Raw genomic sequence first — 24,510 nt, forward strand, 5'->3', positions numbered from 1 at the left:
GCTTTGAAGTCATCAGTTGAGGAGTCTTCCTCCTCAACTGATGACTTCAAAGTTAAATGATAGGGAATCTCTATTTGGCCATTTTGATTACCTTTAAAAATAATAATAATTTGTAAAAGCAAATGTAAATAAAATGTACATTGCCTTAGGAATTTGAAATAGGTTATAGAAACTTTTTCAAGTCTTACGGTCAGATCTGACCCACACATTGTTAGTCAATATTATATCACGATCATATCGTTATATTAAAAAAAACAGCAACGCCTAACCATGTTCGGAACAGATCAATAAAAGGTTTTTTTTTTAATGATCTTTTAACGTGCCAGCCAGTTATAAAAGGATGTTAACACGGACATTCCTTAGCGTTGAAAATCAGATTAAACTGTGAAAAAATTTGTCTGTTCCATGTTCGGATTTCAAATGATTACTCTTACACGTTGAGAATGGATAAGTCTTAAAAATATGGCGGGGCTGCATACTTGATGAATTTAGTTCGAAAAGACTCCGTGAATAATATCTTCACAGAAGATTTAACAAGATCATTGATTTTTATATTCCACTTGAGTTACCACTATTCCTCATAAGTAAAATTACTTTTTCCCTGAAACTTGTCAAGGATAATGTTTATTGGATTAGAATATTGAAATGAAAAATCATATTTCCTTAAAGACTACCAAATATTATATTATTAAATAGGACTAAGAATATATTTCTAAAAAGGACCTCTGAATATATTTAGACTCAATTAAAGGTCGTATTGACCTTTCTTCGAAGAACCTCATTAATTACAAACATACAAATGTCATATCATGAAACACGACAAGTGGCACCTTCACAAACAATCATATCCAATTGTTTCGGCATAAAACTTTAACACAGAGCAAAGTCAATAAGATAACAATCGTTCGTTGTTCTGTTCTTCAACAAGTCATTAAGGAATCTACTAAGAAAAGGTATCGAAGGCGTCCATCGTTCAGATTGATGGCCACGACCGGTCATTATCCGAATTGGCGAGCGAAATAACTCATTAAACAAAAATGATACAGATCGTAAACAAAAGATCCAATTCCGAACATTTTAATTAGTGTTCGGCTGCGCAGACGCAGACGCAGCGCAAAAGGAGCACGATTATAAATCCAGGGCCGGATTAACGAGGCGATGGCCTATGGACCCAACTTTATAGCAGCTCGGCGGCGGCGAATAGTAGTTAGCATGTATTCTGTTAATATGTCAATTCCTGTCTAAATAATGCTTAATTCATAATACTCTGAAGATTCAAATGTTTCAATAAAAAAAAATTAGTTTCTGTACAATTTGCTACCATTTAATACAAATGCCTGCTAAATAAACACTTCAAGCTTCGAAGCTTAGCCGACGTTATAAAAAAATGTACACATTCAGTTTTCGTCATGCTTTAAAGTTGGTTGAACAAAAATTGAAATAGGACAAATCTATGGAAGTTATAAGTATAAGTCTTCCTTACACTAAATGAGATAATGTTTCAATTATTAATTCAATTTAAACAAATTCCGAACGAATCAACATAATTTCTTTTTTTTTTTATAGACACAAGGGCCACAGACTCCGGCCCTGGCTACAATGGAGTTACATTTTTTTCTCTCTCACAAATATGATATCCAGTGCGTCGCGTCGCACACAATTAGCCGGCACCTCGGCCGCTACACGGTCAATTTGAGCCGGTCCGGTATCGGATGCCACTTGCAACTCAAAGAAATAGGTTAATCGGTATTTTGGTTGAATCAGCAATGTCAACGACCTCAGCACTACCAGGATATAGAATTCTAGATCGAGATCATTTCGCACGCTAATATTGCAAGTCATTTCAATGAGTAAGATAATTGAGCGCGTAAAAGGTTTCACTATGGTTTTAGTTTTGCGTACTAATACATAATAAAGAAAATTCGTTAAAATCTTAAAAAATACTGGTTCAGTTACAAAAAGAAGTTTGGAGCATCCCAGTAATGTATAAATTAAACCAAGCTGCTCCTTTTTTAAAAAAAAGATGATCAACATTTACGCAGGACTCCACACCTGTCTGCGAAGTCTGCCTAGCAATATAGTTCTAAAATTGAATTACTTTCGTTTCTCCGAATTAGGGCTCTCGCACGTGCGATAGCTTTCATTTTTATACGTCCTCGCGTTCTATTCAGGTTTGGGCTGTCACTTTTTCTTTCGTCCGTTAGCGGCCAGTCTTACCATCTCGATGGGCAGCCTTGACCTTCGACTACGATCGGTCGCGCGGGCGATCGTTCACCCGCCCCCCCTGCGCCCGCGCCCCACCCCGCCCTCCGCCTGGAGCCGAACGATGCACTAGCTATGCGCCTTCCGCAAATTGCCCTAGGTTTAGCGAGGATCGCGTATTCGAAAACATATTTCAAAAAAGGAAGAGTTACTTCTCAATTCGTCTGGAATGTTCTAGAGCTCGGATTTTTACGATTACAGAATTATGAACGCTGACTGACATTAGGTACCTACGTAGGGAAGGTAACACATAATTAAATTAATGAATAATTTCATTCTCAATTTCATCATAGCAATCCAGCTGAACGTAGCTTTTTAGTTTTTTCCAGTTATTGGCCCTGTCTGCCTGTAAGCGGTAAATACGTGATATATTACTTATTTAAGTCAAGATGCGAGACAAATTCTAAAAATTTAATTTACGCAACGAAGGGAACGACTTTATTTACAGCAATGTTTTTCAACCTGCAATTTGCATTGTATATACATATGCACCACCGTACGTCGTGCAAATTTAAACGAGCACTTGACTTATTCATTAATGCAATGTTGAAAGCCTATCGCGTTGCAATTGGTAAATATCAGAAATTAGTTTGAACTGCGATGAAACCATGATGGAACTGCGTTGGTCTTGTAGAAAAGAAGTTCACTTTCTTCTGAAGTTAGTCCCGGTTACATCCACACCTCTCTGGATCTCCATGGGTGCGCCTTTGACCATGATTCTGGATTGAGCCAGGTGTCTTTTTGTTTTGTGATTTGACTTAGTCGCCAATTTTCAGAACACCTCTTTTACCTTATCCACAAAGAGACACTATTTTAGAAGACCTAAAGGACCTTCAAACGAAATATTAAAAAAAGTACATACTACTCTTATTGGAACGAAATGAAATACTTTAAGTACCCGTGGTGGAGTCTCGAAGGGGCGCCCTCCAGCGCGTGACGGCGGTTTCCGCCGCCTCGGAGACATACTGCTGGGCCGGTCAGGCGATTTTGAATTAATAAATGATATTATTTTAATTCAAGATGTTTTCGCCTTGGTAAGACTCGGAACTGTTTTAATTTGACGTGCTTTGGTTAAAGGAAGGAAGAAGTAGGTAGTGCGTAGGATAGTCTGAATATATATGGAAATTATCTTAAACACAAATTTACTTAACCGTGTTAACGATAACACAACAAACAAAAAACCTACCTCACGAACATACTGAGTTATCGCTACCCGTCGTTGTAAACCTTTCAAAAAACTCGAGATCACAATGCATTATTATTCCGAGCCTTCACAGCGTCGAGAACAAACATGGTCGACTAGTATTCCCGCATTCCCGCCAGACTAACAAGAAACCCGAAGGTTTTTCGCCAAAGCCCGGGACGACCGTACGTAATCTTGTTAGTCAAACGCACGACCACTCGAATTATCATGCGTTAACTCACACATGAATGGAGTACAGCGAGTACATTCGTGAGCGTACGCGATTCATTCAATTTGTTTACACGGAGTCATCGCACACGCCGCGCCGGAACGGTCAAGGGCACAGTCCATCGAACGCTCAACACACGCCCAAATTAAAACGGCAACAACCGAACCAGCTATACTCAGCAATTTTGTAAATAAAATCGGAAGTTTACGAATTCACAAACGCCGAGAAGAAGTAAACAGTACAACACCATTTGATTGATCGCTCGAGATTCAATTCGGGAGATGTGGATATGAGAATGTGACCCGAATGTGTCAACCACTGTTTAGAGTTAACAGTAAAAGAAATTAGTTTGATTACCATCAATTAATTGTCTGGCTTGTACAAGCCGAATGATGAATCATTTATCCAGGATGCATCATATTCGTGCCTTTTGTATTGAAGAATGTCAGCACTCATATTCAAGTGAGATTAAATTTTAAGGATTTTGCTTTGTGAAAGGCTTATATACTCAAAAAGATTACTAGGAAACCAGACGTAAATAGTAGCTTTCCCCGAAAAGAGGATCGACTCAGTCGCCAGCCCGCCGTCTATTCTATTTACCCTTTCGTCTCCCCTAATCCTCCAGAAATTGGATCAACAGTAACCCGAGTTATCATTATTACCTCTTCGTCTACTTATGTGCTCAACATCATGAAAATTTTGCATTCTGTTATCTTATAAATACCCATAGATCCCATGAATGAGTTTTGTGCTATATCTATTAACAATTCGGTGTTGCCTAATATGATGTGATTAAAAGTTGATCGCTATTAAGTATTTGTAATAACCATGCCGACACCACGTGGTCTAAGACCTTCGCCTGGTCCACCAGCTCTTAGGTCGTTTACTCCAATTACGTAACACCCGTGTAACAACGAGTATATATAATCGGCGGAATTTTTATTGACTAATTATTCGCCATTTTTTATAAGCAGTGAAGTCAGCGGATATAGCTAAATATTCAAACAGTGTATCATTCGAGGTTAACAATAACAGAAAAAATACTTCGGGTACGATCATCTGTTGTCGATTGGGTGTCTGCTGGTCTGTATATGGATGATATGGTGTAGACGTTTTAGTTGTTGATAAGTTCTCAGGTTCAAGTCTCGATTTCGATTCACACAAATTAAAGCTGATTGATATATTGTTCATTACCGTAGATAAATTTAAAACAGTTTAAATCATAGAGTGATCAAATCCACAGGACCAAAACTCTCTACAGGACTGAAAACGTTGAGTAATAAGCTAAGCATGTGAGTAGTCGGTGCTATAAATGCGACTTCAATAAAAAATAAACTACATACACTGGTTGTGGTCCGTGAAAACAGTGTAGGCACCACATTCCTGGCCGATGACTCTAAGGACCACCACTGTGAGTTTCCCGCACGTATGCCGCCGGGTAATCGTTTAAATTTTACTACTTCCAATGTCCTGTCTAAGGACAATGTGTGCCGTTCATAAGTAGTTACAGCAGAGTCATCTATCTGATGGAGTAAATGTCTCCCACGGACGTCGCGTCGGGGAAATATGAAAAAAGGAAGAACATTTTTTTACTCTAATTTTATTATTCGGTCTTGCTAGTATAGAACTTATTGTACAAAATAAGTATCTAATTCAGCCATCTTTTTGGTTTCATTTATATTTTATTTAAAGTAACCGAGATGGATCATCTGAGTGGCTTCAAAATAGTCCGACAAAATTTGTCAATTAGAATTCTAAATTCACACACTAAGCTTAGGTCTCCATATTTATCTCATCTGTGGCACGAGTCAACGCCCAGACGGATTAAAGGGCCGATTAACGAGCAGTTTAATTTATAACCGGAATAATAAAGGCCACGGAAGGACCGCCCTGAACATCGCTCATAAGTAGGCGCTGTGTCAACAAAACGCTTAGCTTACCCACTATTATTTCGACTTTTTATAGGGTTGGCAATAGCTTGCAGGTACTTACTAATAGAACCAGGCTGAATGGTACGTACTTATTTCCAAGGAGATCGTAGTTATGGAAACCATTTTATTATACTAACAGTTTCAGTGATAGCAAGTTCATAAACCGCGCAGAATACTTATTAGGCCAAATTTTTGTCATAATTTGGTTTTTGAAATTCCACAACCCTATTTAAGCCAGTCAGTTTTTTACACATTCATGATTAGCACAACCAGTTTTGTGCTCTGCGCTTAGATATTAAAGCCTTTTATACTCTGTTAAATTTGAGAGATTAATCTTGACTTTCGGTTTCGCACAAACACTAACATTGATTTAGAGAAGCACGATAAAAAGCGCAAAAGAACTGAGATTTCGGTCGAAAACCGGTCAGTGCAGCCGAAACTCAGTAATTATGTTAACGAGGCGACCGCGAGGGGTCCACGTGGATAACTTTATTTTTATTAGCCTCATCGTAAACGATAGTGAAAGATGCTTTCATAACGTTAGTTTTATGATTTGTAATAACGCACGTGTCTCAGAATGCGTTCTAATTCGACGATAAGACTTTATCGGGACCGGAAAACTCAGGATTCGCCGTGAGGTACCAGGGGAGCGTGACTGATAAGGAGGTTACACAAGGGACTGAAAGAACCAAGGTCGAGGCAGATGTGGGAAGCACAGGCGAGGCGTTCACGGCTTATCTCGTGTTTGCCCGGTAAATAAGCTAACCATCAACACCGCGAACGAGGCGCGATTGCTCGACATTATGGGTGTGAATGGACTGTTCCGTGTCGTGAGAACCTACTACCGCATTAGAAGTATGATTTCATAGATAACGCAACACGTGGTGGCTCAACGTGCGTACCGTTGTGCAACATTCAAAAATATTACGATAAACAATTTCAGTGATTAGCAAGTAATAAATCTTGGTTTTCAATTTCCTCAACGATGAGTCCGCACCCGGCGATAAAGAGTTCACGCGAGCTCCGCGGGAGGGCGACCGATGCGCGGCTAACATTCCGAATCTGACATTATTTATTTTTAATACCTAATGCCAATGAACGCTGTGCACGTTTACCTTCGATTTGCATCTAGACCGTCGAACGCTTCCTGCTCGTGCTCTTGAATGGTTTCCATTGAAGGGAGCAAGCAGGTCGGCAATGCTGACGCAGCATAAACATGGAATCCGGGCGGCGCAGTGGGTCAGTGGACCCGCGGGAGCGTGCCCGGAACGCGCATCCCTCCCGAAGGCCGCCGTACATAACAAAAATGACATCAACGCGTGGGAACCTATAAATGCCAACCGAACGACCGGTCCGACCGGCGGATTTAATTACGCGGCTTGATTAATATTGGCATAAGCGACATTCGTCGAAACAGAAACCGAAAGCCGCGGGGTAGCGACAAAACGACAAGAAAGTCAGGCGGTCGTGTCGTGCGTGATGCGTCAGCGCAATGCACTTCTGCCGTCCCTGTCGACCGATGCGATTGTCGTCCTATAGCTATCCTTGTTCTGCGCTCGTGCACTTTAATCCTTGCACCCACCTGTCTCGCTCGGGCGTGTTTGAGGAAGTGCCCGGGGTCACTCCTGGTGAACTGTTTTGCATCAAACGCCGGCCGATTAGAGCTAGGTTTAGCTAGTCCGGAGAATGCCAGGCCCGGCGGCGGTGCGTGAGGCCGCGACATTTCCCCCATAACAATGAGTGATAGTGCATCCGTCCCTTTCACGGCGGACCTTGTCGTGCTGTTGCTCCGAGCCAGGTTCAATATCCCAGACCTTGGGCCGATCGAGAGTACCAATGGCCAGTTAAAACTAGTCGCCTGTACCTGCGATATTTATTTAATTTAACTTCTATTTATAGCCTTATTTACGAAACGAGTGTGTGAATTAGTGGCATAGCCAGCGCGTCTCGAATATTAAAATTGTAGCAGTTTGAAAGGAAATGGATTTTTCCATGACTCCGTCTGGGGTCACGTCGGCACATAAAGGCAACATAAAAAATGGAGTGCTTTATGATTTCTCTACCAGGAAAACTAATGATGCGGCGGTGGTCGGCGCCGAGGGTACAGAATGTACCTACATCAAAATATACGAGCGCCAATTAGATGTCGGGCGTATTGCGAAAATATAAATATTAGTAGAACCGACAAAGGTTTTTAATCACTGATCTCGATGCGTTTTGCTCCTTTTGCGGTCCGAAATTACAGGTTGCGAGTTCGCTCACCCCGCCACGCTGCGCTTAGGGCAACTATGCAGAGGATCGTGTGAAAAATTACTGCCGATTTTGTTCTTGTTTCTTATAAGTGGCATTCGATATGTAATTTTTGTATCCGGCCGAATATTAAGCGGCTTTGTTACACGCAAACAGATCCAATTTTTTTTTTCATTGAGCTTTTTAGAAGAATCTGTGTTCGAATTTTGATTTTGAAAAAGGAACAATGAAATCGAAACTTCGAAAGCGAAGACAGCGAGGCGGTGAAGCGCGCGCGGGCGGCGGATAGGGTCGCCGACTATATCATAATTTTTTTATTGAATCATATTGAAGCATATAATAGGTGTAACTACTAAAGACTATTTAACAGGTAAATGGTCTTTTGAAGATCTGAACTCCATGGACAAACATCCATAATGTTCTGAATTAAGAAATAGTTCAGCGGTACCAAAATCAAAGGTAAGAAAACCAAACTAGATGTTAAAGCCACAAATGAAAATTAATTACAATACCTATTTCTAATACCTAGGATTTACCAATGTGTTTTGGTGACCCTAAGTACAGCGCGGCACATCTCGCGTCGCGCCAAGGTTACGTAGTAGGGGCGGCGACCGGCGAGACTGTGACGTCACGGGCGCCGGAAACCGACCGCTCATAGTTACGGTTACATTTTGAGTTTAGAAGAAAGTGCTTCTAGCGTTGTTGGATAGGTCAGTTCGTTGCAACGCGAGAAATAATTGATCTCATGTCAATTTATGATCTCCTGGTAGTTTTTGCAAAGAAAATCTTGTAAGAATAAATCAGGTTGCCTGTGCAGGAAGGCGAGTCTTCGCAAAAGTATGGTAGGTTTTAACCCCGATTCAAAATCCATGATTTCAATTGGAAGAGGATAAACAAAAGAAGTTTTATTTCGCTGCAAGTAATACCTATGTCCTACAAGCTTATTAACCGAACAAAAGCGGTTTCGCATTGTTCCGAGGCATGGAGGAAAGCAGGCGACCTCCCAATACCAAGATAAACAAATTAATTTGCCGCCGACTCGCTCATGGACATCCATTGAAATATCGCTCTCCTAGTAATAGAGGGGCACAATTCAAAATTTTCCGTTTTCGACTTTTTGTGATAAATCGGCCCAAAACAAACAGTTCTAGCACCACAATTTAATAAAAAAAGAATAAAGGCTCAAATCAAACGAGCGCTGAATTTGTGTCTCTTTCACACGGAGGATTTCCTCACGTCCTTCTTCCCGCGAAAGAGGCCCATTTAGTAAGGCGCCAGTATTTGTGGAAGCATCACGCCGCGCGTGGAAGCCGATTTCGATTTAGGCCCGTCTATCATGAATAATCTGGTAAGTACTACAAATACTGTTTGTACTACAAAGGCTCATTTCGATTAAGATCCGTTTAGTACCAAAATAGTTTTCGATTTGTGGAGTTATTTCAAATTAATCCCTTACTATACAAACATAGTAAATATTTTTCGTAAATATATCTGAATGATGCCATGTAGCACTAAATTGTAGGAATTAATTAGGAGCAGATTTAAATTTATGTCTTTATATGGTACATTTTCTTTAATTAATTTCAAAGTTGGGTACCTACTCAACTACTTTAATATAATTTCTAGTTTCAATTTCATTTTCAATTTAAATATAAAATGATATATATCACTATTTTTAAATTTACTATTATTGAATTAACTAAATAATAAATATTGAAGATATTTTTGAATTTATTCAGTAAATGAACTATGATTATTTTCAGAATATTTTAAGAAAAGTCGCCGTGTTCACAAAAAATTTTGAACATGCTAAATTCGTCGATTCCACCGGCTCGAATCATACAAAAAACTACAGGTTCAAAAGATAAGGTTGGATTTAAAATTATTAGGTATTATTATTTATCATACATTTTGCTTATTTATAATTTTGTTATCCTTATTTGGTTGAATTGGATACACCTACCTGTTAAAAAATCTTGAAAAAGTTGAGCAAGTGAAAGAGTTTGTATATCTAGGATCAAAGTTTACATCAGATGGCAAGTGTGATAGTGATATTGAAAGGAGAGTGAACGCGGGGAACATGGTGAATGGAGCTTTGCATGCCTTTATGAGCAGTCAGAAACTATCCAAAAAGGCCCCGACATTAATGTATGGGAGTAAACGTTGGGTATGGCAAAAGAAGCACGAAAGCAGAATAAATGCAGTGGAAATGAGAGCGTTAACGAGTATGATGGGTGTGAAATTGAGTGACCGGATAAGGAACAGGGTGATAAGGGAATGTTGTGATGTGAAAGAAGATGTAGTTACAGGAATAGAAAAGGGTATGTTGAGATGGTTCGGTCATGTGGAGAGGATGAATGAAAGCAGGTTGACTAAGCAGATATACAAGGAGAGTGTGGAGGGAAAGGTCGGAGTGGAAAGACCTAGACGAACATATCTTGATCAAATTAAGGACGTCCTGGTAAAGGGTCAGGTCAAAAGTACCCGAAACCGCCGAGCTTGCATGAAGAGAGTTATGAATGTGGATGAAGCGAAGGAAGTATGCAGAGATCGTGGCAAGTGGAAAGAGGTAGTCTCTGCCTACCCCTCCGGGAAAGAGGCGTGATTTTATGTATGTATCTGTTAAACATAGATTCACCTATCTGTTTTTAAGACACTGATTTTGATGCGATTTTTTACGTGAATGCTACTTTTAAATAGTTCTGAACCTAATAGAACTATAAGTTGAGTGATATGCTGCAATCACTGTCTCTTTTTTTTTTCAGATTTTAACTCAGGTATTATTGAAAAACAGAATATTCCTTTATGTAGTCCGCCAAAACATGACGACACAATATCTGATAGTCTTGAAAAATTCAATAACTCTGATACTACTCCCAATATTCTCGTAACTGACACCACTTTAACTATTGCATCTACATCTATGAGATCAAGGGCATCTTCTACTCCAGCTCGTCGTCTAGTTCCAGCAGCAGTAGTAGTAGAAGTTCATCATCCCGTAGTGGTACACCAATAAATAGAGAAAAATCTGTAACACCTCAAGACAAACAACCTGAAATTCAGATATCAGATTCACCTTCAATTTTAATAATATTGAAACGACGCCTGCACGTCGAGCCCCTGCAGTAAATTATCATGTTTCACTGATAAATTCTGGAGAAAGTGAGGTCGATCTTAGCGATAATGATCCTACCTATAACCAAGGAAGTAGACCACGTTTATCAACCACCACATCTTTGTCTTCTGCAACAGAAACCATAGCTGAAGTGTCCACATCTAAGAAATTAACAAGAAAACGTAAAGCCGACCCTACCAAGTGGAAGCAGAATCAGCAAAAGATCAAACGAAACTTAGGAGAAGCATACACATCTACTAATACCAAAAAACAAATTCTTGCTCGGGAAATGAAGCCACCATGTACTCAAAAATTAAAATGCAGTGAAAAAATTTATGGTAGTAAAAGAATTAAATATTTTAAATCCTTCTGGGCATTAGGAAGCCTTCAACTCCAACGTATTTTTATTTTATCAAGCATATCTTCTGTTACACCTAAATATAAATACACAAATGCAGAATTGTTTGATTGCTTTTTGGTTCTTTTTAAGAATAGGTATTCGCTTTTTTTAATATTCTTTTTCATTTTATAAGAAATAAAGAAGTTTCTGACGCATTATTGTTCTTTTTTGGATGAGTAAAATTTTTGAAACTATAAATTTTTGTAAAAATATCGCATTTAAACTTATTTAATGTTAGAATCTATGAGTAGTATAGTCTTATTTTGAAATAGGACCTTTAAATGTTTTAAACTATTATATTAAAAAGTCGTAATTCCAAATTTGCCTTAAATAAATACAGACATTAAGTATAATAAAGGCCTAAATTAGAAAGTTATTTTTAATTAAGCTATATTTTACTTAAATTTAAATATGCTAAAAAATTTTGCTTATGATTTTGTTGTAAACTTACCTGCAATAAAGTATACAAAATTTCAAAACTCTAGCGTTTAAAATGGTGAAGTTAATAAGAATTTAAAAAAAAATCCGCGTAAGTCAAATCTTTATCACACTATTCCCAAAAATCGCATTTTTCGAATTGTGCCCCTCTTTTACTAGGCGAGCGATATGCAATGAAGTTCTGCGCATTCGAATTTCGAAATATTTTCTTTTTTATTATCTTGTGTTGTGTGTAGGTTTTCAATAAATATCATTAATTTTTGGTCATATTATTAGATGATTCATATGACTTTGAAAGTAAAAAGTACTCCATAGCAAAAGGAGAGGTATCAATTGAATTTACGCTTAGCCTAAAACTATTAGTGCAAGTGTTTAAATAAGTATCCTATACATTTAGGACTAAAGTGTTTTCATGTCAGGCCAAATAGTAAGAATAAATAAATTGAATGAGGGACGCTAAAAAAAGAAAAAAAATACAAGAAACCGTTCAAAACAATACCAATTATTGTAATAATGAAGGACAATAATTCATTGAACTTACAATCGACAGTCCGATCAATATAAGAAATTCCTCTCGATAGATTACCTGAAAAAAAAAGAAATAAGTAATCAGCAATTATACTTAATGATATCAATTCGAACAAGTAACATTTACAGACCACAAAACATATAAAGTAATTCTGAGTATATTTTAAGCACGTTTAAATTACGTAGTAGAAAGTATCAATTTTATTTGCAACATTGTGTCAAAAGAATGGTTGCAAGAATCTGGCAAGCCTTTTTTGATATTATACAAAATGACGGTCATATCTTTAACATCATAATTACTATATCCCCTCCTCTGAACAAGATACAAAGGTCTATATTTTTGAGTAAAAAAATGTTGAAAAACCGGTACGCGATAAAACGTAAAGTGATGTCAAAGATGCTCGTGGTTTCCACGAAAACTTGCCACAACAAACGCGTCTGCCGTCAAGAATATTTCGAATGCGCCAATCTTTGTCTCAGAAAAACTGCAGAAAATCCGTAAACAGCGAGATGTGGTAAGGTAAACACTAACAATGAAGAGATTACGTGTACCCATCGAATCGAACAACTTTTTCAAATTTCACTTTAGAATAAACGAATTGGTCTCCGAAAATAACAATAAAAGGTTCTTATGTGCAATGTCTGAATAGGCATTATTTAAATGGCCAGTCTTAATAGAGCTCCCCTGTTGCTTTTGGTTGTTGAAAAACCCAGTACTTTGATGTAGAATAAAGGGTCTTTAGAATTGGTTAGGGTTTATTCAAATACGCGGCTGGCCGTTAGCGTTTCCGATAGGCGCGTGCGTGACGCAGCGCGATGTATGGCGAATATCAAGTGAGTCACGGACTCTAAGCCTAGATTCTAGGTAGGAGTCGACGACGATCCGATGGGACCCGAACAAGAATGTCGGAGACATCCACACTAAATCAAAGACAATCCTAACTAGTTTAAAAATAATCTTATTAACCGCAGAATAGCCAACTCTCGTGTGGGAAAAATGAAAGAAAAATTCGTCTCTAATTCCGGTATCCTCAATATTATAAATTAGGCAATCCATTTGAATAATAACGCAATAATACTTTAATTAGGCGAATGGAGATAAATTTTATATGTTTTGATATCGTAAATCATGAGACGTTGCATATGGACACAATAATAAAAGTCAAGTCGGTCAGAAGAGGTTACCTACGAACATTGCTTGCCTGCGGTATGAGAACAGGCTACGTTTGAAAAGAAACATATACATGTGTATTAGTTAAGACACAGCATTAACAGAGTAAATTTTGCAAACTACATCTAATAAGCGTCATTTTAAACTTGGGATTTGTGTCTTTTACAATCAAGGGTCAGTCTGACTCATTTTATATAAAGAACTCATAAAAGATGTGTTTATAAAAAGGCAGTAATTTTTTACTCTTCACCTTAATAAATGCTAAAAAGTAATGAACAAAATCTCATTACTTGTCATTACAACACAAGGACATAATTCACCGTTTCGTGGGCAGTAAAATTAAAAACCCGTAAACCGTGGTGGGTCGACCCCGACTTCAATTAGATTTCGCGAAAGGCGAACAATAAGAAATAAAATTTGATCCTTTACGATTCCTGTCAGACGTCGGTCAGTCAGGGTCGTAAAAGCGGGAATGCAACGGGCCCAAGTTGCAAAAAAGCTATTGTCGGTGAGTATTAACTTTTAACCCGAAACGGGCGGGGTAAATTTGACGGGACGGTTTATAACACGAAAGTGGGTCAGCAGCGTCGAACCTCATTGCCACGAAGGTAACGTCGGGGACACATGCACACAAGTACAAAAAGCACTCAAAGTTCATCCGATACTTCGTCTGGAGTCAAATGATAAAACATGGAAATTACAAAAGAGAAGATGGCAGCGTCACCTTATTATAACGGAGTAGCATAAGTAAGACATTGTTGACGAGTAGCCATTTGAATGTATCATCAAGTCTACTAAGTATTTCATTTCTAATACTTGGCAATCCTTTGAAACCATTCTCAGATTAATTGTCGCCAGATTGATCAGTTTCAAAACATAAAATCGGTGTTTCGCCGGACGTACCGCGGAATGCAAAACGGAATTTCGTCGTTCTTTGTTGAAGATTCCCAGACGGCGGCGGCGGAGGTAAAAAGCGGTCGCATGAGCAGCCTTATAAATTATGAACCCACGAGGGTTATTAGTTGCCAAAATGACAATGCAGAAAACGTAGCGAATGTGACGCTCGCTGTACCGTTACAAAACCTAGTCCTAAACCGAAGGGCGGTAAGGTCAGACATCCAGTTTCGCGCTTCCAATTTTGTTTTTTTATATTTCGATTTAGGCTGTTTGTTACAATGGTTTCGATACAAGAAAAAGTTTCGCTCTTATGGCCTTATCGTCGGTTAGTTTTTATTCCAGCAAAATCGATCTCTCCAGAAAAGGATAAACTAAAGTTTATCAAGATTACTTACTTAAATTTACCTACTTCCAATAGTTCCATACATGCTTGTGACAACACTGATCTATATATAAATACATATCAGCGAAGTCAGTCATAAAATTACAATAATATTGTTATCATGCGACATATTGATCTGCTCGAGAAACCAATAAGTCAACGACTCTGCGTGAAAGAAACGCGATTGTAAATAAAATGTATTCTTTCCTTGTCATAATTGTTATTATGCAATAATTACCTCAGTCAACTATCGCATTCTTTAAAGGGTATAAAAGAGTACAAAACTTTTCTTCATCATTAAACCTTCCGGGTCAATGTTTTTTTTCTGGAAGGTACTTGGACACTTCGAACTTTACAAATGGTCATTTTCAGGTATAATTATTTGAAGACCTTGGAAAGCTCCACATTTTTATTGTATTTAATATTATCGTCTCCAAAGTCTTAAATCAAGTCTTATAAATAATTCCTTATGATTTCTCTAAAGATGGTTCCATTTAGACAAAATGTGCTATGCAACAATTAGATCTGACAAATATAATATATGTAGATACGACAGCAATACTTATTAATGAAAGCAAACGAGATAAAGGTCAACGTTTGCGAGGAGGTTCTATTGTTGACGAAAGTATAAATAATTTTACTAACATTAAACAACGAAGCGTATGATAAGCTATTTATAAATGCATAAACACGATTGGAGGCCGTTTCCTCGGCCCACGTAAGCCAAACGTCGAGGTAGGTCGGGATAAAAACAAATACGCGGATTCCATCTGACATAGAATACCTAAATGTTTTTTTTAATCCATCGATGTAGATGATTGATGCATTGTGTTGTGTGATCTTTGATATATTAACCCTAAGCGATCGACAATGATATTCATATATGGTTCTTTCTTATAATAACAGGATTGCAGAACTTTGTAATAATTTCTGTAACATTGGCTAAAGTGAACCTGTATTTATAACATTTTGCCTACAAATTTGAACAGTTCATAGAGGAAATAAATGTGAATCACGTAGAGTCCCAAAGCAAATATTGTTATAGGAAAAATTACACGCAACTACCTAGATATATTAATTTGTGTGCACTGAAAGGAGACTGGTCTTGATGGATGAAAGGGAAAGGGAAAGTAAGCAAAATGTGCCTGGAATATAAGGAGCCATGATTTATTTTTATTTCTATTTATACAGCGTGCCGCAAGGGAGTTGTTTCATTTGAAAAGATTGCGTCGTCCAAAAAGTTCGAGAGTGGCTGAAGTCATTGTAACGCGAATTACTCAGTTATTTGACTACTTTGTTTGATTGCAAAGTTCATTTTGACCTCTACTATACACTGATTGTTGTTTAGGCATGGGCATGTACTTGTAGCTGTCGAAACGTCTGTGTTTTGTCTACACTATGTAATTAATGCTGAATGATGATAAATTATATGTTTGAGTATAATATTAGAATTCACATTTAGTTTTTTAATAGGAAGTCTTAACAATTTTGGTTCCCCGTGTCAATTCTACTTGACACGTACGATACGTACCTATATGAATCTAGATTTGTTAATTTTTTTTTTTATTTATGATGTTATTGATCTTTTATTCTATGAAAAGTGGAAGGATATGTACATAAAATATTGAAATATTTTTCGAGAAATGAATCTTGGAAAAGTGAGGGGGAAACCAAAATTACAAATTTATGAAATATAGTCTGGTAAGTACCAGGCTACCAGGAGTGCAATGGGAGTGTAGAGGTTGTGAAATTGCGTGTGACCGCAAGACATCCGCCGGACAATGGCGTTCGCCGGCGGACGGAAAGCTCGCCGGATGCACGTAATGCAGATATTGATGTGAGCATATACTTATGTGCTTATTCGAAGCAATGATTTATTAGCATCTAGCTTGACAGTATAACTCAGACTTCTGAAAGTGTATTAGAAGTCTTTGAAAACAAAAATTGGTATTTTTGGATTAACATTTTTAAATTTTGCAGTCAGAATGGCCATAAGTTTCACCAATGCTGGCATAAACGATTGTGAAGGCACTTTATTTTTAAATTACTTCATTTATTTTAATAAGATTTTGAAAATTACACTGCATAATTTGTTCATAATAATTAATTTATTCTAGAAGCTAATTTAATGCATATACATTTTTTTTGCAGTACCAGACCATGTAATATAAAACAAAATTATGTGGTATTGACTAGGAGATCATGAGCTCACAAGTGGTCACCGAAGGTATCGAATGAAGCGATCTATCAGACAGGTCGTTACCGCAGTATAGGGCTCATTTATAGGGAAGCCTTGCATGTGTGGGAGATGCATAGTGCAGAACTGGTTTGTCTATGCTTGGCTCGCAGTCTTTCTTGCTTTTGTTTCCTACTAAAATGACTCCAGTAAACGGCAAAAAGAAAAAATCGCGTTCTCCCATGGAATCGACACAGAAACTGCTTATTAACCTTATAACTTCTTTTGTGTAACTCGACCGCGGAGTACCTCAAACAAAAATCAATTCAGTGTTGCCACACCCAAATTGCATTCGCCATAAATGTAGTAAACAGTTTCAAAAGATGTCAAAACAACTTGCTTTTCCGACGTTTTTGTTCGATACCAATTTTAAAAAGAATGGTACCGTTCGAATCCTTTATTCCATATTTAAAATCGAACGGTCGGCGTCTGTTACGAATTCAATCACGCGAGTTGTAAAGTTGTTGAATAATTACACATTATTATAACGAGACGTAATATAAGACATAGGAAATGTATCAGCACCTAAATATTAAAGATGACCTTCAACACTAAATAATGTCTGATAGGTTAATTGCTGCGAATAGATTAGCTTTTGGCGATTTTTTTCTTGAGGTCCCAAAGCGCTTTGTTTATGATCCATAATTATATCTATTGAGGCAACCTCCAAACCTGTGATTACGCTGTACAAATAACTACTTATTTATACATTCGCGGTAAGTGAGTTAATATGATACCTATCGGTCGAGTTAGCCGAAACGAGACCTTATTTGATAATAATTTATTTATTGATTAGTAAATTGGCGAAGAGGTAAAAAAGGACGGGTTTATTATAACGCTATATTTCATCGGTCCGTTTCTCATAGTCGTTGTTGAAAAAATTGCAAATATTATATTATTTATGGGAGGGTTAAATTAAGATGGATATGGTGGTTTTTTGTTGGGTCTGAAGATTATGATTTGTGGTCATTAAGAACCTACATCAAACGGTTCGCGTGTGACCCAGCATGCATCAGTGCAGCGCTGACGCAATGTTGGCCCAAAAAATTCCAATAACAACTGTTATGTTGATTGCTATAGTACGATATATTTTTATAATAAAAATAAAAATACGACAGAACTGATGTAAAGGTTTAGGACTTATTGTTAATTCAAAATCAGTTTGGAATATGCTGAATGACGAAATTCATTAAATAAAAAAAAATGCAACTTGCAAGACATTTCTCGGCTATGTAATGGTCATGGTTTGGATAAGACTTGACTTAGACATAAGTTTAATAAAAAGTAGAAAATACTGAGAGACCATAGTTTACCAGGTTACAAAGAAAAGATAAATTATTTCACAATGTTCAACATTCTTTTACCAATTGCATCGAGATCAAAATAACTGCACAGGCAACGCCGCGGATCACAGCTCTATCATAATATTATAATAGGATAATAATACGTCTGCGCATGCTACGGAGAAACGGTCGTCTTTAGTCTGCGCCGGTGTTGCCATGTCTGGATTTCGTTCCCCTATTAACTAGTTCAAGGTTGCATGGTCAATGGGCGGCTTTATTTTTTTGTCTGAGATAGGTCGTCTTTAGGTCGCTCGAGTCAGACTAAACGGACTATTAAAATAGTATAACAGATGGTTTGTTAGTAAGTACAAAATATTAATGTTGTTTAAAACATCATATATTAAAAAAACTAAATGTGTATTGCTTCTATACCAGTCAAAAAAATATCTAAATTCTGTACCTTCAAGATACAGAATTTGTTTTTGTTTTTTACTTTTTTATACAGTAATAGAAAACATATTATAAAAACAAAATTTAAATTGATCAACACATTAACAACAAAAGTAACAAAACTATTAAAAACAACATTTTAAAACTAATTAACTACTTATGATAATATGTTTAGGGTCGGGCCAAAAATGCAGATTTAATTGTTGCAAAACCATACAAAAAGGCGTCGAACGAAGACATTAAGTTATTTTGTAACAGAATTGAGTGCATTGCACTGGGAATTGACCGCTTAAGGTTGGCAACCCAGGGCGCGACAAATATGCACCCAATCGAACCGTAAACAATTATTCGAATTTCGAACGCCACGTGATCGTCACACGCCGAGCGTTTGAATCTTATGGAATGATTACTTTGTTAATTAATTTAACGATTTTCGTACCGCATTCAAATCGACCGAAACAAAATCATTTAATACCTCAAATGAGTTGTAAACTTTATTGTTGTCGGAGAATTAACTGACATTTTACTTTCCGGGTTCGCCCGCCAGGTGCTGGCAGACCACCGCTGTCGTTCTCGTTTCGACCGAGACAATGTCACTTACAAGTAACTTTGCTAAAAAACAGGCCACCAACAACCAGTAAGTCATCCATGTATAAATTAAGATAATCTGCGAGTATCAAAATATCTGTCAACCGTCGGCTAAACGTTTTGATCTATGGGCGATGGGCGTGGGGCCGTGGGGGCAGCCAGCTCGTTCAAAATCACATCGAAAAAACTGCGGTCACGACTTTTCATAGAGTTAATGAATTAGATAATTTGATTTTATTTTTAACGCCGGCTGACCTATCTAACAAGACTCTAATTAGACATTATTATACAGCTATTAATACATTAAACAGTGTCAATAAATTCTTACTAGACATCAGGTAATAAAAATATCAAAACTGATTAACTTATAGATGTGACTAACCAAAGCAACTTCGTTTATTATTCATTGTTTTTTGCCCTCTAACTAATTTAATGTCGGCCGCTACACGTTGAATGGCGTAACGTTATTAGTTTTTCGTCTTAAAAGCGATAAACATCTAAATGAATTGTGAATCGTTTTGTTGACGATATTTATGTGAAATAAATCGGCCGATGAAACGCCGGCCACATCAAACGGTTCCGCAATTTGGACCACCAAAGAATATTGACCTTTAGATTTATAATGGCAAACTATTTTTGGAAGCGCCAAACGACAGTTCCTACTAGCTGAAGGGTCACCATAAGTTGGCGACATTGTTTTGACGGACACCGTGAGATAACCACCAGAATTTAGAATTAGACGCATCTGATACAAATGAAATGTCGTCGGCATGTTAATGCCCGTTCGAACATACCTGAAATATCCAATTCGTTATTTATAGCCTTTGTCGGATAAAATGCGATTGCGAACTTTGTTCTTCAAAATAATTAATTTAATGATTTACGGGTGTCGCAGTCCATTTAATTAAATGTGTAGTCGACATTGAAATAAGTTAATTGATATAAATAAAAAATACAATACTTAATTTTTCCTTGTATAGGTATTCTTATTTCGGAGGCAAGTATATAATCAAATAAAAATTAAAAGAAATGTTGTTTAACGTATAAAATACCGAATATTTATAATTGTGACCTCTTGCTTACGTACATTTTTAAGATAAATTGAAGATATGAGCCATTTAAAAACTCTAGTCTAATATTATCTGTGTAAATATTGTGGCGGTGCATAAAATTTTCTGTTTGAATAGTCCCAGTTCACGGTCCGGCGCACACTGGTTCGAAAATCGTATATGGTGGACTTAGGGATCAAAGTGCAGCTATCACGCTGATTTTTTTTTTACATACTCCTTTTAACAATAGCTTTGACTTTTGTTAATAAGGTTTTTGCTAAAAAGTGCATTTTCATATTTAAAAAAAATACTGTTTATTTTTTTGTATGGAGAAAAAGTAATAATCATAAAAATCTTTTAAATGGTAATACTGTTAGGCAGGGCCTAGTAGGCGTTATAGTCCGCACAATTCTCAACATTTTATACCTTGAAGTCATATTCATATGTCTGCCGCTTTGGCGTCCACAGCGCTTGGAAATTTTCCTTATTAAATATATAGGCATCATAAACTAAATTACCGTACCCATACTACGTGACCCGTTCAGAGGCGGATGGGGAGTCTTTTAAAATACCCGTACTTGATCATACGAAGGCTGGGGGGGAGGTCAGGATTACGATGAAATTTTTGATTGAGATGAAATTTCATACTATTAATGATGAAACGATTATCTTTTTAAAGCAAGACCTTTGCGACAAGCACACAAAATTTATACCGTGCGAGAATTTTATACATTAGATATTGACTATGTTGCCCAAGAAATATGAAGATATAGATGGTAGCCCTGAAAAGAGCTTTTGTAGAGCTCTGAAAAGAGCTGTTGTAAAGCTCTGAAAAGAGCTGTGATATTGTGCACACTAAAGAGATGATTATTCCAAAGGATTTGTCTTATCCACTGAAACTTCGTCGATCTCCATTTCTGCTTCTTCCTCTACCGCTGATTCTAATAAGTCAATAGCTTCTGAAAATAATTTTAATTTATTGAATTTTGCATACTTTGGCCTGATGTGTGATATATATGGATCCGAAGTTATTAAAAAGTTATGAAGAATGTCTTCATTATTCTGAATCCTTCCCATTTTCCGAGTGTGTTGCTCCCTTGTATTTCTAAATTCCTTATTTCTTGCTTCGGATGCTTCTTCCGACATTATTCCAATAGGCAGACAAGAGAAATGTCGGCAAATATCAGCCCCATGTATGAGCAGCTTGTGCACACTTGCTGGCATATTGTACCATGGATAGAGGTGTACAAAAAGTTCAGCTGTCTCTCTGCAATATTCCCGGAATTTCTCGATGTTGATGGCATTCCCAGAGGATATGACCTGCAAGATCACAGCGAAATGCCTAATGAGATTCTCATCAATCTTCGTAATCTGTGCACTCTTCTGGTATTCTCTGAAAAATTTTCTTGCAGTGTTGCCATCGTTCGTAGTTCCGAAGCCCTGTTTAACAATATCTATCAAGAGTCCCATCTGCTCTTTGAATTGTTGTTGCGTGAAATCCTTCCTTGCTTTCTTGAGGTTTTTATTTTCACCTCGTGCACACCACATCTCGAAGTCCATATTGTACGATATGTGCAATAGACACTCCATGCTTCTGATCCACATGTGAAGTGTAGAGAGTCCGTACTGGTACACCTCATCCCGAACTGGTCTTGAGAATACTTCTGGTAAGTTATTCATTTCACTGGGTTTTGCCAGACATATATTGCAAGTCGCTGCAGATGGAGTATCGGTGATGATTGTAGCTATCTTGCCATCAATCATCGTCATGTGCAGATCATGACTGATCTCGACTTCCCCGCATCTTGACACAGTCAGGTTTCGGATTTCTTCTTTCATCGCAGCTTCTTCTTGTTTGATGAATTCGCTGGTTTCCTTTGCGAACTGAAACTTCACTGGTCTACAGTAAAACGTGGAAGAAGGTTTTGGATTTTCCCAGATCAGCACATTGTCAGACTCAAGCTTTAATGGCACAAGACTCGTCATGAATACTGATGAATCATCGAAGTCAGGTTGCCCGCTTTTCTGTCTGTAATTACTTTGTGCTGAAGATCCGTCGAATCCCCATTTGCTGGTCATTTTTAGATGTCCATCTGGGAGATTTAGAGGTTCGCCAACAACTTGCAGGATCCTCTGTACAGTCAAATTCAGTAATGACTGCAATTTCACCTTTGCTCCATCTTCAGTTACTTCAATATCAGACGTATCCGGATAGCATTTCTTCTTAGCTTTCAACAGTTTGTAGTACGAAGGAAGCTGTGCAGAACCTTCGTAGTTTGTCAAGAAAGCCCTTAGCGTCAAATATCTCCATTTTGACAAATCCAGTGAAGTAGCAAGGGCCAAAGCTTGATCTTCCTCGAGAGTTTCCTTCTTCTCCTTGTGAAACAAATATGTTTGAACTTCGTGTGCTCGTTCTGGGTTTTTCATAAGGTGCCCAATCACTTGGGCAAGGTCGATTTTTCCTTCCGATTTCAGGTTAGAGACGAGAGCAAAAGACAACTCATCTGCTGTATAGTCAGTTAATGTACCTGACCGTCTTTTTTTTTGCTTGTTTCCCAGGTCAGAAAATGGTTTTCTGACCGGACTTTCTGTAGAAGTGCTCATATCCTTTGTAACAGAAGATGTGGATGGAGTGACGTAATCTGTAGGCTCTGGTAGCTGATTTTCTTCCTCTATGGTATCTTCAAAAATCTTCGCGAGATTCAGGTTATTGCACACAGGCCACTTGATTCTTTCCTCTAACCAGCCCATATGTTTATTCATAAATGTTTTCTGAGTTCTGTTTGCCGCGGTCCATCTGCGATTCAAGTTGACAGTGATGGATCTTGAAAACTTTAATATTTCTTCAGAATCTTGGTCACAAACACTGAGTGGAATACCAGCCAAAATCGCTTGATGGAGCCTTTTATAATCCTTGAGGTCGCCTTCTCGTAGAAATATGTAGAAGTCCAAGTTGGTTCCAAATCGAGTCATGGTATGTAGATGATAATAGAGCGTCACTGATTTTATGGAGATGTATCTTCTTCAACAGTTCAATTGGTAGTGATTTTTTTATCGTACGCGCCTCTTTTATATAATTTCTACCTGTTCATGCATCTCACTTTGGACGAGATTACGGGCTCGACCAATGAGAGTCGAGTATTTTTTTAGTGGAGGGGATGGAAGAGCGCTATGGAATCTAAGTAGTATAATTTTCAGTGGAGGGGAGGGCTCTGGTAATCTGTCTGGCATTCAGTCACTTTTAATGTATGGTACTAAATAATAGACGTATAAGAATATTAAAAGTGGCCGAAGTTCTCTGTTGCATTTTTAATAATTTTTCTGTGACGATATATTATTAAAACATGCAAACATTTTTGTTTTGTCCATTTTTGTTTGAAATCTAGACAGTTTAACTAATATACTTGATCTACAAAATATAAAACAATGTTTCCTGTCTAGACTATTTTTATTATACTCGATCTAGAATATTTATATTTAATATATATATTATATTAATAAGATAAGGGAACGTACCCATACTACGTATAAAAGGATCCATTTTGTTATCCCCGCCCCTCCTCCTTTTCTGTGATCCTCTGATTCTCTCTGCGATATTGTGTACGTGATGATGAAATCCCCCCCCCCCCCTCCTATGATCAAGTGCGGTATTTTAAAAGACTGACCCATCCGCCTCTGAACGGGTCACGTAGTATGGGTACGGTAATTTAGTTTATGATGCCTATATATTTAATAAGGAAAATTTCCAAGCGCTGTGGACGCCAAAGCGGCAGACATATGAATATGACTTCAAGGTATAAAATGTTGAGAATTGTGCGGACTATAACGCCTACTAGGCCCTGCCTAACAGTATTACCATTTCAAAGATTTTTATGATTATTACTTTTTCTCCATACAAAAAAATAAACAGTATTTTTTTTAAATATGAAAATGCACTTTTTAGCAAAAACCTTATTAACAAAAGTCAAAGCTATTGTTAAAAGGAGTATGTAAAAAAAAAATCAGCGTGATAGCTGCACTTTGATCCCTAAGTCCACCATATACGATTTTCGAACCAGTGTGCGGCGCGCCGTCAGCTGGCCGGTCCCTCGGGCTCCCACACCGCCTCGCACCTCACC

General features: G+C 37.6%; 1 protein-coding gene and 1 long non-coding RNA gene across 2 annotated transcripts in view; one reads left to right on the top strand and one right to left on the bottom strand.

Moving 5' to 3' along the window:
• Positions 1–24,510, bottom strand: part of LOC106140945 (RNA-binding protein MEX3B) — a 61,396-nt gene that overhangs the window by 24,136 nt on the left and 12,750 nt on the right. The gene's annotated exons all lie outside the window — the stretch shown is intronic.
• On the top strand, positions 8,983–10,999 carry LOC132902614 (uncharacterized). The gene is made up of 3 exons (XR_009657186.1): positions 8,983–9,203; positions 9,619–9,724; positions 10,621–10,999. It is a non-coding gene; the product is annotated as an uncharacterized LOC132902614 (long non-coding RNA).

The sequence above is a fragment of the Amyelois transitella genome, chromosome 16 (genome assembly GCF_032362555.1).
Source record: "Amyelois transitella isolate CPQ chromosome 16, ilAmyTran1.1, whole genome shotgun sequence".
Taxonomy (NCBI): Eukaryota; Metazoa; Arthropoda; class Insecta; order Lepidoptera; family Pyralidae; genus Amyelois; species Amyelois transitella.